The sequence below is a fragment of the Schistocerca cancellata genome, chromosome 5 (assembly GCF_023864275.1).
Source record: "Schistocerca cancellata isolate TAMUIC-IGC-003103 chromosome 5, iqSchCanc2.1, whole genome shotgun sequence".
Taxonomy (NCBI): domain Eukaryota; kingdom Metazoa; phylum Arthropoda; class Insecta; order Orthoptera; family Acrididae; genus Schistocerca; species Schistocerca cancellata.
Window position 1 is genome coordinate 241,709,947 of NC_064630.1, and position 15,176 is coordinate 241,725,122.

At 41.2% G+C, this 15,176-nt stretch overlaps 1 protein-coding gene across 2 annotated transcripts in view; it reads right to left on the minus strand.

The window, feature by feature from the left end:
- Positions 1 to 15,176, minus strand: part of LOC126188205 (quinone oxidoreductase-like) — a 91,969-nt gene that overhangs the window by 50,758 nt on the left and 26,035 nt on the right. The gene's annotated exons all lie outside the window — the stretch shown is intronic.

The following is a 15,176-nucleotide window of genomic DNA, read 5'->3' on the forward strand; positions in this document are numbered from 1 at the left end:
ATCGAAAATGCAATACTTCAAGCTTACCATCTGCTTTTATTATGTTAACTGCTTGGCGATAACTATCTACATTTCTGTGCATTATTATTAACCATCATGGAACTAACTGCATCCACTAGCTGCGTAATTTGATACCAACTTATGAATTTGTATCTCTCAGAATTCAGATACAAAAGGGCACCATTTCTGCCACTGACACTGTTTTGTGGAATTGTGGAAGTACCTGCCAGTGAACAATTTATTATGTGAGAACTGGAACTGGTCACTGTGTTGTTTGTAGTGACAATAAATGTGAGAATGGTCACATTAATTAAAAGTTGTGTGATGAACACTTTTGGACTATTTTCCGTAACCTTAATTTTACAGCAAATCTATGAACTTTCTACGGTGAGGCACTGAAAGCAGAATAACGGTTTTCAGGTAGCTCACATTTCACAGCCCCATATTGCATTAGTGATGTTTGTGTTTAGCATTGTGATCAGGCCAGGCAGGGAATATATGGGGCAATAACAGCTTCAAATGTTGAATGATCACCGTGAAAGAGGTGGAGGTGCGGTGTACTCATGTGCAGCATTATCAGCACCTGACAAACTTTGAAAAGGGCCTTGTTGTGGGTACTAATTTGGTTATCTGGTCGAATCATGTGACATCCAGATTTGTGGGGCCAGTGGCCCAATGTTGGACTGTGCAGGAATGTAAGGGCAGGTGTAGTTGTCAACAATTTCTTTTCGACCGCACTCGATCACCACAAGGGAGAATTGCCTGTTTTGTACATCAAGTATATTGTAGCCCCTTCACATCTGCAACTGCCATATGAGAACAAATAATGGACACCTGCAACTTTGTGTGTCAGCCCACGTCATGGGTCACAGATTAACAGCAGCCAGACTAGGGAATTGCCATCCTGTGCATAGGCTGCCATTAACACAACACAGAAAGTTGTGTTCAGCAATGAATTGCAGTCCTACACTACCCTGGATATCCATTGTCAATGATGACGATGATGACCTGGGAAGAGATCCCATTCTTCCTATGTTTTGGAGAGGCACAGCAGCACCACTATTGGTTGAAATGGCTCTGAGCACTATGGGACTTAACATCTGAGGTCATCAGTCCCCTAGAACTTAGAACTACTTAAACCTAACTAACCTAAGGACATCACATATATCCATGCCCAAGGGAAGATTCGAACCTGCGACCATAGCGGTCGCGCGATTCCAGACTGAAGTGCCTAGAACTGCTTGGCCACATCGGCCAGCAGCAGCACCACTATTGGTGCTATCGGTGTGAATTCAGTTCACAGCTGGTAGTGGCCACGGGAACACTGGTGGCACAACAGTACATCACAGTCCTCCTGTATCCTCACATGCTACCTCTCATATGACAGTATTGTGGTGCCATTTTCCAACAGGATAATGCTTCCATCGATGGTACATACATTTAAGAACTGTCAGCATGATGATGAGGCACTGTTGTGGCCACCAAGATCCCCAGATGTGTCCCTGATGCAACATGTGTGTGACCAGTTTGGACATCAACTTCATCCCGGTGCCTGTATCTGTGATACGAGGGTGGTTTAAAAAGTTCTCAGAATCACCACAAGAGGCCAGCACTAGTGCAATGCATTGTGCACGTGAAGTTCATTGGACTGTTGCCTGTAAACACGTGCCATGTCAGTGCTCTTGGAAGAGAGCTGTGGTGATGACATGGCTCTGTTGTTTTGTTGTTCCCGCGTAGTGATTTGCGAAGATAGAAAAAAATCAAGATTCGAGCAGTGATTAAGTACCTCGTGAAGAAAGGTATGAAAGCAAAGGACATTCATGCCAATTTCCAGAATACACTGTGGGACTCTGCTCCTTCATATTCAGCTGTTGCCAAGTGGATAAATGAATTTAAATTTGGTTGGGAGAGCTTAGATGACGATCCGCGCAGTGGTTGGCCAAGCTGTGTCATTACTCCAGAAATCATTGCAGCAGTGCAAAAAATGGTCATGGAGGATCGCTGATTGAAAGTGTATGAAATTGCTCATGCTTGTCAGATGTCATCTGAAAGGCTATAACACATTTGAACTGAAGAATTAGAAATGAAAAAATTATCTGCAAGATGGGTTCCACAACTCTTGACACTGGATCAAACATGCATGAGAATGGCCATATCAGAACAATGTTTGGCACATTTTAGGAGAAACGAACAAGATTTTTTGCACCAGTTTGTGACCACAGATGAAACTTGGGTATGCTACTATACCCCAGAGACAAAACAACAGTCAAAGCTGTGGAAACATGATGATTCTCCACCATCAAAGAAAGCGAAGACAATTCCTTTGGCAGGAAAGGTAATGGCAGGTAATGGCATCAGTGTTCTGAGATGCAAAGGAGATTCTGTTTGTAGATTATCTCCCCACTTGGCAAGCAATTACTGGAGAATACTATGCTAACTACCTGGACAAATTGCAACACAAGATACGCGAAAAAAGGCCAGGTTTAGCAATGAAGAAAGTCACCTTCCATTAGGGCAATGCGTGCCCACACACATGTGCCATTGCCATGGCAAAATTACATGAACTAAGGTATGAATTGGTGCCACACCTGCCTTATTCACCTGATATGGCTCCATTAGACTTCCATCTCTTTCCAAAACTGAAAATTTTTCTTGGTGGACGAAGAATCACTTCAAACAAAGAATTGATAGCTGGAGTTGATAACTATTTTGCAGGCCTGGAGGAAACTCATTTTCAAGATGAGATCAAAGCACTGCAACATTGTTGGACCAACTGCATTAATCTACAAGGAGACTACATTGAAAAATAAAAATAAAAGTTTCACTGATGTAAGTACTTTTTTCTATTCCATTCTGAGGCCTTTTAAAACTACCCACATATTAAGGACCAGTTACAAAAGTTGTGAGCCATCTTGCCTCAGGGGATAACGTAATGGCTTTATGACACTCTTCCCAATTGAACCACTGCATACATCCAGGCCAGAAGGAGTGCAGTGTCATACTGATAAGTGGGCTTGAACCGCTAAGTTCTTTGTAAATTTGCCTCAATCACTGAAATATTGTCACATTCCCACTCAACCAGTGAAGTTCTTTTCATTTCCTCCTCCCCTTCTGGGGGTTTCACTTGTTTTGCCAGACAGTATACATACATTCAATGCGTACATCAATTAATTTAAAAAAAAAATACTTCAATTACTTCAACATTATGCCCACCAATATACTTACTAAAATTCTTCTATTTCATACATACACTCCTGGAAATGGAAAAAAGAACACATTGACACCGGTGTGTCAGACCCACCATACTTGCTCCGGACACTGCGAGAGGGCTGTACAAGCAACGATCACACGCATGGCACAGCGGACACACCAGGAACCGCGGTGTTGGCCGTCGAATGGCGCTAGCTGCGCAGCATTTGTGCACCGCCGCCGTCAGTGTCAGCCAGTTTGCCGTGGCATACGGAGCTCCATCGCAGTCTTTAACACTGGTAGCATGCCGCGACAGCGTGGACGTGAACCGCATGTGCAGTTGACGGACTTTGAGCGAGGGCGTATAGTGGGCATGTGGGAGGCCGGGTGGACGTACCGCCGAATTGCTCAACACGTGGGGCGTGAGGTCTCCACAGTACATCGATGTTGTCGCCAGTGGTCAGCGGAAGGTGCACGTGCCCGTCAACCTGGGACCGGACCGCAGCGACGCACGGATGCACGCCAAGACCGTAGGATCCTACGCAGTGCCGTAGGGGACCGCACCGCCACTTCCCAGCAAATTAGGGACACTGTTGCTCCTGGGGTATCGGCGAGGACCATTCGCAACCGTCTCCATGAAGCTGGGCTACGGTCCCGCACACCGTTAGACCGTCTTCCTCTCACGCCCCAACATCGTGCAGCCCGCCTCCAGTGGTGTCGCGACAGGCGTGAATGGAGGGACGAATGGAGACGTGTCGTCTTCAGCGATGAGAGTCGCTTCTGCCTTGGTGCCAATGATGGTCGTATGCGTGTTTGGCGCCGTGCAGGTGAGCGCCACAATGAGGACTGCATACGACCGAGGCACACAGGGCCAACACCCGGCATCATGGTGTGGGGAGCGATCTCCTACACTGGCCGTACACCACTGGTGATCGTCGAGGGGACACCGAATAGTGCACGGTACATCCAAACCGTCATCGAACCCATCGTTCTACCATTCCTAGACCGGCAAGGGAACTTGCTGTTCCAACAGGACAATGCACGTCCGCATGTATCCCGTGCCACCCAAAGTGCTCTAGAAGGTGTAAGTCAACTACCCTGGCCAGCAAGATCTCCGGATCTGTCCCCCATTGAGCATGTTTGGGACTGGATGAAGCGTCGTCTCACGCGGTCTGCACGTCCAGCACGAACGCTGGTCCAACTGAGGCGCCAGGTGGAAATGGCATGGCAAGCCGTTCCACAGGACTACATCCAGCATCTCTATGATCATCTCCATGGGAGAATAGCAGCCTGAATTGCTGCGAAAGGTGGATATACACTGTACTAGTGCCGACATTGTGCATGCTCTGTTGCCTGTGTCTATGTGCTGTGGTTCTGCCAGTGTGATCATGTGATGTATCTGACCCCAGGAATGTGTCAATAAAGTTTCCCCTTCCTGGGACAATGAATTCACGGTGTTCTTATTTCAATTTCCAGGAGTGTACATTTGTCAATTAGCAAGTTTTGCAAATGTCTTTCAATTTCCTTATAGGGCAAGTCTTCCACAGAGAGCAGTAAATTTACAGTGTCATGTCAATGTATTTAAAGCTGTTTGACATTTTATGAGTCTAGTTTATTCTATGTCTTGGTCATTTCTATTTCTGGTGTTGAAGTTGTGGACAGTGCTTCTATGTGATGAGTTCTGTATGCGCTTTTTTTTACTAAAAGAAGGCAGCCTTTAATGAAGAATTAAGGTAAGATAGATGGAAAATGTTTCAGTTTTGTAATCATTTGTCTGTTGGGATTTACTACAATTTTCAAAGTGAAATAAACAATAGCAAGAAACCTATATAAAGAAACATACATAACATACAAACAGATAATGCAACAGTTTTACTGTCTTTTTTTCCAGTACGCAGCTCACTGAAGACATGATATGTAAACATCCTTATTTACCACAGAAATTTCTTTTTTTCCCCAGAAACTATTTTTGTTTAGACGGTACTTGGCTACAATAAAATGTATACATTTAAAGGTCTGGGGTAAGATTTTTTATTAACGTGAAAATGAAAAAAAGTATAAATGTTTTAAATGTTTCCATCTCCTTCAGGACCATCACAATTAGTATCATTGGATGGAACATTAGCATATCAGCTTTTTGGAGATACATATTTTGTATTTTTGTTTCTCTGACATATTCAACATCCTTCCAGATCTCCTCTTAATCTGACACTGTGATCATTCATCTTCTTGTATACGGGTCCTTGGCATCCTGTAGGCTGTCCAATAAAATTTTTGGACAACATGGTTGTGGAGAGAAGCGCGATTAGTATTATTAATCAATAATTCAAGAACAGTCTTAATCGCATTTATTATTGTTATAATACCGCCAACTGGTTTCAACCCGATGTAGGGGTCATCTTCTGGGCATTTACACCATTGGTCGACTGCTGGTGGTGTCACTCCTGTCTACATAACGGCAGGAAACTATCAACTGCTGTTATGTAGACAGGAGTGACACCACCAGCAGTCGAGCAATGGTGTAAACGCCCAGAAGATGACCCCTACGTCGGGTTGAAACCGGTTGGCGGTATTGTTGTTGTTGTTGTTGTGGTCTTCAGTCCTGAGACTGGTTTGATGCAGCTCTCCATGCTACTCTATCCTGTGCAAGCTTCTTCATCTCCCAGTACCTACTGCAACCTACATCCTTCTGAATCTGCTTAGTGTATTCATCTCTTGGTCTCCCCCTACGATTTTTACCCTCCACGCTGCCCTCCAATATTAAATTGGTGATCCCTTGATGCCTCAGAACATGTCCTACCAACCGATCCCTTCTTCTGGTCAAGTTGTGCCACAAACTTCTCTTCTCCCCAATCCTACTCAATACTTCCTCATTAGTTATGTGATCTACCCATCTAATCTTCAGCGTTCTTCTGTAGCACCACATTTCGAAAGCTTCTATTCTCTTCTTGTCCAAACTATTTACCGTCCATGTTTCACTTCCATACATGGCTACACTCCATACAAATACTTTCGGAAATGACTTCCTGACACTTAAATCTATACTCAATGTTAACAAATTTCTCTTCTTCAGAAACACTTTCCTTGCCATTGCCAGTCTACATTTTATATCCTCTCTACTTCGACCATCATCAGTTATTTTACTCCCCAAATAGCAAAACTCCTTTACTACTTTAAGTGTCTCATTTCCTAATCTAATTCCCTCAGCATCACCTGACTTAATTCGACTACATTCCATTATCCTCGTTTTGCTTTTGTTGATGTTCATCTTATATCCTCCTTTCAAGACACTGTCCATTCCATTCAACTGCTCTTCCAAGTCCTTTGCTGTCTCTGACAGAATTACAATGTCATCGGCAAACCTCAAGGTTTTTTTTTTCTTCTCCATGGATTTTAATACCTACTCCGAATTTTTCTTTTGTTTCCTTTACTGCTTGTTCAATATACAGATTGAATAACATCGGGGAGAGGCTACAACCCTATCTCACTCCCTTCCCAACCACTGCTTCCCTTTCATGTCCCTCAACTCTTATAACTACCATCTGGTTTCTGTACAAATTGTAAATAGCCTTTCGCTCCCTGTATTTTACCCCTGCCACCTTTAGAATTTGAAAGAGAGTATTCCAGTCAACATTGTCAAAAGCTTTCTCTAAGTCTACAAATGCTAGAAACGTAGGTATGCCTTTCCTTAATCTTTCTTCTAAGATAAGTCGTAAGGTCAGTATTGCCTCACGTGTTCCAGTATTTCTACGGAATCCAAACTGATCTTCCCCGAGGTCGGCTTCTACTAGTTTTTCCATTCATCTGTAAAGAATTCGTGTTAGTATTTTGCAGCTCAGGCTTATTAAACTGATTGTTCGGTAATTTTCACATCTGTCAACACCTGCTTTCTTTGGGATTGGAATTATTATATTCTTCTTGAAGTCTGAGGGTATTTCGCCTGTTTCATACATCTTGCTCACCAGATGGTAGAGTTTTGTCAGGACTGGCTCTCCCAAGGCCGTCAGTAGTTCCAATGGAATGTTGTCTACTCCGGGGGCCTTGTTTTGACTCAGGTCTTTCAGTGCTCTGTCAAACTCTTCACGCAGTATCGTATCTCCCATTTCATCTTCATCTACATCCTCTTCCATTTCCATAATATTGTCCTCAAGTACATCGCCCTTGTATAGACCCTCTATATACTCCTTCCACCTTTCTGCTTTCCCTTCTTTGCTTAGAACTGGGTTTCCATCTGAGCTCTTGATGTTCATACAAGTGGTTCTCTTATCTCCAAAGGTCTCTTTAATTTTCCTGCAGGCAGTATCTATCTTACCCCTAGTGAGATAAGCCTCTACATCCTTACATTTGTCCTCTAGCCATCCCTGCTTAGCCATTTTGCACTTCCTGTCGATCTCATTTTTGAGACGTTTGTATTCCTTTTTGCCTGCTTCATTAACTGCATTTTTATATTTTCTCCTTTCATCAATTAAATTCAATATTTCTTCTGTTACCCAAGGATTTCTAAGAGCCCTGGTCTTTTTACCTACTTGATCCTCTGCTGCCTTCACTACTTCATCCCTCAAAGCTACCCATTCTTCTTCTACTGTATTTCTTTCCCCCATTCCTGTCAATTGTTCCCTTATGCTCTCCCTAAAACTGTACAACCTCTGGTTCTTTCAGTTTATCCAGGTCCCATCTCCTTAAGTTCCCACCTTTTTGCATTTTCTTCAGTTTTAATCTACAGGTCATAACCAATAGATTGTGGTCAGAGTCCACATCTGCCCCTGGAAATGTCTTACAATTTAAAACCTGGTTCCTAAATCTCTGTCTTACCATTATATAATCTATCTGATACCTTTTAGTATCTCCAGGGTTCTTCCATGTATACAACCTTCTATCATGATTCTTAAACCAAGTGTTAGCTATAATTAAGTTGTGCTCTGTGCAAAATTCTACCAGGCGGCTTCCTCTTTCATTTCTTAGCCCCAATCCATATTCACCTATTACGTTTCCTTCTCTCCCTTTTCCTACACTCGAATTCCAGTCACCCATGACTATTAAATTTTCGTCTCCCTTAACTATCTGAATAATTTCTTTTATATCATCATACATTTCTTCAATTTCTTCGTCATCTGCAGAGCTAGTTGGCATATAAACTTGTACTACTGTAGTAGGCGTGGGCTTCGTGTCTATCTTGGCCACAATAATGCTTTCTCTATGCTGTTTGTAGTAGCTTACCTGCATTCCTATTTTCCTATTCATTATTAAACCTACTCCTGCATTACCCCTATTTGGCGGTATTATAACAATAATAAATACGATTAAGACTGTTCTTGAATTATTGTCCAATAAAATTTCAGGGATGCAGCCACCTAAGGTTCACTTCTTCTGATATTTTGGCTGTATACCATCCAGCCATCTTCAGAGTGAGCCTGATGACCTGGTTGCATGCCCAAAATTTTATGGAACAATCATTGCACTGTGAAAATATGAAGATGCACATCCTGTAGCCATACATTACATTGGCACTGTGAACCAAAATTCTAGAGATACTCATTTTTTGTGGAGGATGTTGGTAGCTGGACACCTGCAAGTATAAATCAGTGTGGGTGGGCTTGCAGTACATGTTACACATCCATTGATTCCGAAAACCTCCTGACATCAGTCTTCCTCCTACCCCCTTTTTCCCTCTTGATTTCTTTTCCAAATTCTCTCTCTTCCTGTGGCCTATATCCCTATAGCAGTTGAAATGTAACTGACTCAGCTAGGCATTATTGAACTGTATGATACCTTGATGGAAGTATACAATCCCTGGATATTTCATGATCAAAAGTTTGTCTTTTCATTAATTTCATATTTTAATGTGCTGTTGGGTAATGAGATAACATTTTTTGATATAAGTAACAGGTTTTTGTTTTATTTTTAAATTCTTTTTCATGAATGTGCAGCTAAATGATGTAAGGTAAAAATACAAAGGTACCAGATACTTCAGTGTTCAGCAGAATGTAAATGTTCGAAATATTTATGAAGGGATTATTACTTGATTGAATATGTGGTGACGGTACTCACAACTGCTGAGAGTACCGCACCACAACTGATAAGACACAATTATAACACTCATAGCGCAGCTGCTATATGTGTTGGCAGTACGAACTACACCGAGGTCCATCAGGCGCTGCAGCTGCCAGTCCATGTGCATCACACGTGTGGATGGTGACTGGTCGATGCCTCATTAAATACCAGAGCCTTGAGCTATTGCACACGGTTCTCTTCAGTGTGCCGAGTCATGTACAGTCTCCAGTTACTGCCAAGTCTACAAGCTGCAGTGTTCATACATCGTCTCCAAGACTTGGGCTCTGTACGCATCGTAGGCCAACTCTGGACTCTATGTAGGTACCACTCAGAGGCTCAGTGACAGGCCTTCAATATTTTAGAGGACTTGTAATAATTTCAAATGTCTAATTGTGCTGGACATTTTACAAGGAGGAGGATCATTTAAGTTTATCAGTATCTTCATATTTAATAAATATCATTTTATTAATAATTTTGGGAATTGTTCTGATTGAAGATAACCTATGCTGCCCTCCTGCATTCCCAACAAAATGGCGCAGTCAGCAATTTCTGTGTGATATACCATTTTCTCTACAGTGACCAGCAGATAGTGGAAAAAAACAAAAAGTGTACTGCTTGCGCATAATAATTTACAGTGCATATGAGCAATTTGCTTTATCAGAATGGCAAACATTAGAACTTAATTTAACAGTATTTAACAGTATTTCTCATTTATCATACATATTTATGTGATTCATTATTTACCATGATACCGCATTAACTTATTATTTTTCTCTCAGCCACAACAGATGATTCAGCTCATAGCTGCTCTTCAAACACTGCTGCTTAGACAAGAGGGACAAAGCAATAAAATCACTGTGCCACCTTTTTGTAGTTGTCACGAGAAGGTAGAAGACTGGAAAATCTACATTCAGCAACTACAGCGGCACTTTGCGGCCAACAGTATTAAAGGTGAATAGCATTGATCATTTTTCTAAGCTGGATTGGCAAAGAGACCTTCAGTCTCCTTGCAAACTTTTCCCTGAGTCTGACCTGGACAAGTGCACTTTTGAGGAGATTATTACATCTCTGACAGATTACTATGACAGCAAAATCTATGTTGCTGTCCCTCAATTCAAATTCTTTTGATACATCAGACGGCCACAGCAAACCTTCAAGGAACAGCTTACTGAGCTATGTGGTCTTACTAGAAGTTTCAAATTTGGTAATTCATATGGAAAATCATTTGCTGATAAAATGCTCCATGACCCAATTAATCTGGACATTCCTGATGAAAGATTCCATTCTCAAAACAATTTCAGCACTAGAATTCAAGCCTGTCAGATGTTGTGCAAATTCTCAAATCATGGAACACTTGTGATTCAGCAAACACTGACATGCCATTTCCTGCAATTGCTTCTGTTGACAAAGTGCAACAGCAAACAGCTTACAGCAAGTGTGGCCAGCCACAGCCCTGCAGCCAGCATAAGCACAGCATTTTGTAAACAAGAAACATGCTTGCACATGCACAAATAGTCATTACATGCATCTGCTGGAAACAAATTAAAATCATGCCCACAATGCTTTGTCCTAACGTAAACTTTGTTCTCATAAAGATGCTGTATGTTTTTTTCTGTACCAAACCTGGTCATATACAGCAAATCTGTTCTCAAAAGTTACATTCACAAAAGCCTTCAGCATGTAGGCAGCAAGTAGAATGGCTGGATATAAATATTATTAATGTGACCAAAACGTCAAGTTGACACAGATACTGTAAATTTGCACCTGCATCTGCCACTAAGAACCATATTGACCATTATTTAGAAAACTTAAAATATTAACTCTGCCATTCTTATACATATATGAGATTATTATATTTTTGTACACCAGACATGAATTATTTGAGGAAAACCATTTTGTCCATACCAGAGCCAAAACGAAAATTTATGCTCCCCACCCACCGCCTCAGACTGTATGCCCAGGGACCTCAATACATGGGAATGAAAATCTGTAATAAATTAAAAGGGGACAAGTTGATGCAGATAAATTTAGATTCACTTAAAAGAAAGCTATATGAGGTAGTGACGCTGAAGTGTTATTACTCAGTGGATGAATTCATGCAGGACAAACTGGAAATTTGAGCTGGATACAACGTGTTACACATTCCAAGGCAATATCCTTAGAGTGTTATTATTTATTGTAGTGCTATTGTTTATTAATGTAGAAATGATTGTAACTGTATTATAAATTTATGACATGTCTCCTATACGCAAACCAAATGGATTGCAAATGTACATCATGAGATGAATAAAACACAATTCACAATTCACACTGCTACTGCTAATAAAACAAAACCTGTCCAGACCTGATCAAAGGTTACTAGAAGTTCAAATAAATTGTACATTTCTCTGAAGATTCGTCAGCACAATGTGCATTTGCAACTGGACATAGATGCACCTCATACTTTATTAAATTGAAATACTTACAGATTGCTTGGCAGTCCGCTACTGCTTCTTTCAAATACATGTCCAACAAATTATGATGGTGCAAACTTTAGCATTTTAGGAATATGTGTCTTAAATGCTACTTACAAGAACACCACAAGATAAGTGCCACTTACTGTCCTTAGTGCAGCTTCGAGCCAGAACATCTTTAGTTTGGATGCTTTTGATCTCTTTGGACTGAAAATACAGATCAATGTGCTGCACCTGGCTTCTCACACATCTTTTACTGATGTTAATGCCTTGTGTGAGGAATTTCAAATTTTATTTGAAGGCTCTCTGGGGTGCACAAAAGATTATGCTGCACATATTACTATCTGCCCAGATGCACGTCCAAAATTTTGTAGGGTGCTCCCTGTCACTCATGCATGTTGTGAAAAATTTGCAACAGAACTATGTTGCCTGCAAAGCATTTGTGTTTTGCAGCCTGTTACAGCAAGTCAGTAGGCATCACCTCTCATTGTAATAACCAAACCTAATGGAGACATTAGAATTTCTGTGGATTTCAAATCTGCTGTAAATGCTCAGACCATAGTTGACAGTTTCCTTCTGCCTCATACTGAATATCTGATTGACAAACTTCAATCTGGCACATCTTTCTCAAATATTTATCTAAACGATGCCTACCTCCAGATACCACTGGATGAAGAAATCCAACAGTTCATGGTGATCAATACTCACATTGGCCTCTTTTGTTTTCAACATTTACCATTTGGCAGCTCTTCTGCTCCTGCTTTATTTCAAAAGTACTTAAAACAATTACTGTTTAATGTTTCATGTTGTTCCACATATCTGAATTAATTTTTAGTTTCAGGAATATTGTCTGAGGATCACGTGAACAACCTCAGAAATGTTTTTACTGTTTCAGCTTCAGATGGTCTTAAATGTAATTGTGACAAATGTGTATGTTATGTTCCTGAGTTGGAATATTTGGGCAATATGACCGATAAATCAGGAATTCACCCAGCTCAAAAGCATTTGGACACTATTTGTCAGCCACCAGTGCTGAAGAATGTGTCTGAACTACAGACTGTTGTGGGGAAGCTGCTTATTACATTAAATTCATCCCAACATGGCTCAAATTGCCACTCCACTTCATCACCTTTTGTGGAAGCATGTTCCTTTTCAGTGGGCAAGGAAACATCAGTGAGCTTTTCAAAAACTTTTTCTTGGTGACCCTTGCCTCATGGCTTTTGATCCGGTGAAGCCACTTCTCCTTGCAATGGTCTGCTTGTGTCTGTATATGTGCGGATGGATAGGTGTGTGTGTGCGAGTGTATACCTGTCCTTTTTTTCCCCCTAAGGTAAGTCTTTCCGCTCCCAGGATTGGAATGACTCCTTACCCTCTCCCGTAAAACCCACATCCTTTCGTCTTTCACTCTCCTTCCCTCTTTCCTGATGAAGCAACTGTGGGTTGTGAAAGCTTGAATTTTATGTGTGTGTTTGTGTTTGTTTACAGTCTATCAACATACCAACGCTTTCGTTTGGTAAGTTACATCATCTTTGTTTTTAGATATAAGTATCTAAATGGATTTTTAATTTTGTAATTCAACATTCTGTCACCATCGCTGACATGAGATGCTGGGCTATACATCACAAACCACACACTACCTTATTCTACTGACATTAAAGTTATTATTTTGGAGACACTAATGTCAAATACTCCACTCCTCTACCTCTCCCCTCCCCCCTTTTCCCTGCAGGATTTCACCCCTCTTCCATTCGAACCATGGCAGAAGATTACTTCCCCATGTACCACTTACTAGGGCTTCTCTCAATTCCATTTACCTATGGAGGACAGGAAGAATGATTGCTTAATTGCCTCTGTGCACAATGTAATTAATGTAATCTTATCTTGTAGTTCCTGTAGGGCAATGTCTAGGAAGCAGTAGCATATCTTTAGATTACTCACTTAAAGCACTTGAAATACTGTAAGTACACTTTCTAAGGATAAATGGCGTCTAGCATCAAATATCTGCCAACACAGGGTTTTCAGCATCTCCTTAACATTGACCCCTTCAGCATCTCCTTAACACTGCCCTGGGATTTATTTTATAAAACATAGATATGCAGATATACCACAGCTGTACATTCTCCAAAAGCTATAAACAGTATAAAGGCAGCATGAGTTAACTAGTTCCTCTTACCTAATCATCCCAGGTAAGGACCATCTACAGTCAGCTGTTAGATATACTTTAAATGATTATTCATATAAATGGCCATAAATAAAAATTACATTAAATTGTTATGGAAGAGTGAATGATTTGTTTGAATGAACATGTATCTAGAAGGGCAGAAGGATGCACTTTCAACAAGCTGGCAATATTTACTTTGTAATTTAATGAAACTGTTTCACATTATAAACCTGAGGTAAGTAGGCTTAAGAATTTTGGTAATAACTTAAATAATACAGTATCATTTTTGTAACAAAAGGTCACAAAATGATCATAATGATTGTAGGATTATTCTAGCATAATGCTTATACTTGCAAGCAGCCTTGATTTTGAATTGTGGTCAGTGTTTCAATATTTAACATGGATTCAGTACTGTGTGACATCAACAAAAATATTTAAGGGCAAACAGCAGTGCACATGCAGTCTTCGGTCAATGGTTTACAGTCTTTTGACAAGGGAGGCTTTCATCTTTTGCAAACAGTATTGTATCAGTGGATGTGTTTGGTGGCAGTCAAGATAGTCAGGGCAGTAAAGCAGTTGCATTAGTATAATACTTTAACTTTGTCTGGGTGCCGATCATTGGACTTGGAATAATTTTGCAGAGTGCAAGCTCATACTTAATTTTTTTGTTGGACTTAGAATAGTTCTGGATAAGCACTAGCTCAAACTTAACTTTAACACTGACTCAGAATACATGACGGTGGTTTCAGTGGTTGAGTTTTTCTGCAGCTAAAAGTGTGACTTGTATGTGAATAGTGATTATTTGGGATAATGTGCTTTAGTTTTATACTGGAAAGCTGTATGTGGACCACTGCTCAATTGCTTCAGGGCAGTCACCCTGAGACCACGAGATATGGAACCACTGTCTCAACTGGCCAGCACTGGTTCTAGAAAGCAGCTCGCTGGCCATCGACTCAGGGGCAGTGGGTCACTGCCATTATATCAACAGGCTGCCACCTTCTGGACAGTGGAGCATGACTCTATGCCACAACATACGCTAGCTGAGAGTGCCCAGAGTTGCGAACACTCCTGACAGTAACAGTCCATCACAGGCCCCAACCCAGCTGATGGTGTGCTCTGTCAAACTGCCACTTCCTAGTGGGGTGCCACAATAAAGCATTTGGAATTATAGGCTCTTTAATTGGTGCTGCATGGCATCTCCCAATCCCCCCCCCCCCCCCCCCCGCCCAAATCCAAGAATCTTTTACAATAACAATAATATTAAAACTATAGTGTGTTTGTGGTGGCAAACATGCACTGCAAACATTATTATGCCAGCAGAT